A 3500-nucleotide genomic window follows, 5' to 3' on the forward strand; every position below is an offset into this window, starting at 1 on the left:
TAAATATTTATTTATAATTAAAAAAATAAATTTTAAAATTAAACTCATAAATAAAATAAATGAAATTGAATTAAATTTTATATCAGATGAATGCATGACTATACCACGTAATTTGGGACGAGACTTTCTCAATTTATTCGACAATAAATTAAGAAATACAACAAAACGATATCCTAAGAATGAATTATTAAAAATAAGAGGCAATGTTGAAACCATCATACATAATATTAGTCGATTTGTAACTGGTTCGGATGCACATTCTGCCATCACAAAGCTGAACAAACATGTTGCTAAATACCTATAACCAAAATGAAGCTATTTCCGATAACTTTGTAGAGTCTCCTGACTCCCCTGCTACCAATTTACCTGAAATTTTTAATATTGATATTTCCCATGACAAAAGCGGCGTTAACATAAATCCCATCCTGCCTAAAGCCCAGTATGAAGCGTTAAAAGAAATTATTGATTATGCCTACTGCAACTCTGACATAAAACCCAAGCCATTTAAATATGAAATGGAAATCCTATTAACCTCTGGCGTTCCCTTCCAATGTGCTTCGCGAAGACTCTCCTACGCTGAGCGAACCCAAGTGCTACCTATTATAGACGAGTTGGGCAAAGAGGCGATCATAAGGCCCAGTGATTCTCCGTACGCTTCCGCAATCGTATTGTTAAAAGGCAAAAATAGAAATATACGAACGTGTGTCGACTATCGGGCTCTAAACAAGTTAACCGCTAGAGATAATTACCCTTTACCATTAATTGACGACTGCATTAAGTTCCTGCAAAGCAAGATGTTTTTTTCGGTGTTGAACCTGAAAAGTGGATTCCATCAAGTACAGATGGCCCTTAGTCAACCAAACTTACTGCCTTTGTGACCCCGTTTGGTCAGTATGAGTACTTAGAAATGCCTTTCGAACTGAAGAATGCACCTGCCGTTTTCCAACGCTTTATTAATGTATTTTTCGGGATATGATTGATGATAGGAAGATTATTGTCTATATGGATGATATTCTTATTGCTACTGAGACGTTTAAAGAACACGAGCAACTGTTTAAAGAGGTTCTAGAACGACATAATTTAGGAGGGTTAAAGCTTAATTTTGATAAATATAGATTCAGATGTTAGGAAATCGATTACTTAGGATATTCCGTTCCCGTTCGGGAATAAGGCCGAATGACTCACACATTAAAAGCATACATAACTTTCCTGTGCCTACAAATGTGAAGCAATTGTAGTCATGTATTGGCCTTTTTACCATACTTTCGTCGTTTCGTACCATCGCACAGGTATTTGAGCAATCTGGGCGGCCAAAAATCAATTTTTCAAAACGCAGCAAATAAAAAAAAATTATTTTTAGTAGGCCAATACTCTAGAGTATTAGAATCAATAATTATTTATTTTCATAATTCAAATGCCTAGTGTGGACTAGAGTTGGCAAATATCCGTGTACCTGTGATTTTGTCACAGGTACTAAATGATCACAGCTGAACGCTGTGACTGCTTCCGAGGAATAGCCGTGACTGGCTGACTGTGATAGCATCTGCACTTCGTTCACAATCACGTTTAATTATAATCTCAATCAGATGAGTCAATGAATCTGTGATTCGTGCTGCGACTAATTAGCAGCAGATGGCGCAGTCGCCATGTAAAATCACGTATGTATATGTATTTGGAATGAATATTTTGTTTGCATTCCGTTTTGAACACTGTTTCTATTGATGTGTATACGTCTGTTACTTACGTTCTGAAAATCGTTTCATTTTGAATATTCTCGTATTGACTGGACTGGGCGATTTGGAGTGTAGCACTTTAAGCTTAAAGTTTTATAAAAATTAATTATTTATGAAAGATGTCGTTAAAAAAAATCCAAAACCAGTTTCCTATGGCAGTTTTTTGAAAAGGTGGATCATTCTTTTTCCACATGCAATATTTGCAAAAGCAAAATATCTTATAAAACATCGACAAGTAATTTGAAGAGACATATGATTCGGAGGCATCCGACCGTACAACTGGAAGAGCTTGCGGTAAATTTTAACGACTTCCAAGCTTTGTTAGTGTCCCTGTGTATATATGCATTTCCCTTTGCAGGATAAACCTCAAACTATCGAAATTGAACCTGTCATTGATATCACCGAAGAGCAGCCATCAACTTCCAGTGCAGCACCAAAACGGATGACACAATGCAAAATTATAAAAAACTATCGCCCAATTTCAAAAGAGGGTTACTATGGACTTACAACCATTCAGCGTTGTAGACGACAGAGGATTCAGGGAATTTGTGAAATCTTTGAATCCTATGTACGTACTCCCAAGCAGACGTGTAGTTTCCAAAACCATGATTCCTGCTTTGTACGAAGAGTGCAGACATAAAATGCAAGGAATGATACAAGGCGGCAACCAATTTTGTATTACAACGGATTGTTGGACTTCAAGAAATGTTTCTAGCTTCATTGCTGTGACAGCACATTTTGTATCACTGGAGTTTGAGCTGAAATCTATACTATTGTCGGCTTCAGAGCTCAATATTAACCATACGGCCGAAAACTTAGCTAACGCGATACACAAAATTGTCTGTGACTGGAATGTAGAAAGAAAAATTATTCTTTCTGTTTCCGATAATGCCACAAACATAAAATGTGCCCTTACAACAAAGTTGAACTGGAAACATTTTGGATGTATGGCTCATACAATGAATTGGATTGTTAAAGATGGGTTGGTTGTAAAGGAAGTTGCTGAAATAATCGATAAGATAAAAGGTATAGTTACATATTTTAAGAAAAGTTCTTCAGCCAACGAAGCTTTTCTGAGCTATCAACGAAACAGTGGCAGGGACCCGTTGAAGCTGATTCAACAAGTTGAGACTAGGTGGAACTCTACTCTTGCAATGATGGAACGATTCGCTGCGCTTGAGGAAGCAGTAAAATGTACGCTAGTTATTTTAAACAGGAGCCTTTTAACCTTGTCCAGTGAAGAATGGCAAATAGTCAAAGATTTATGTATAATATGTCAACCATTCAAAGACGCTACAGTAACCATAAGTGGCGAAACGTATTGTACGGGATCCTTGGTAATACCGATTACAAATGGTCTTCAGGACGTCTACAGGAATTTTCTAACAAAAGTTTGGCCCGATCCTATGCGCAAGGTTATAGACATTTTTGTAAATGGTATTCGGCAACGATTGGGCAATATCCAAAAAGCAACACATTTTCTGTAGCTATATTTTTGGATCCTAGGTTTAAATTATTAGCATTGACGGATGAATTAGCTGCAGAAAATTGTAAAAAAATTGTGAAAAGTAATCTTATGGAACTGTACAGGGCAGAATCGGCTCCCTTGTCTGAGAGTGTAGACGAACCTGCACAATATTTTCTTTCCATTTAGAGCTCTTTCGATCAATGTGCCAACCAAAATAGACCGAAAGGTAGTGCTGAAGCAAAAAGCATCATTGAAATGCAGCGGTATTTAGAGGATGGAATAGTTTCCAGAACAAACAA

This window comes from Eurosta solidaginis, chromosome 2 (genome assembly GCF_040869045.1).
Source record: "Eurosta solidaginis isolate ZX-2024a chromosome 2, ASM4086904v1, whole genome shotgun sequence".
Classification (NCBI taxonomy): Eukaryota; Metazoa; Arthropoda; class Insecta; order Diptera; family Tephritidae; genus Eurosta; species Eurosta solidaginis.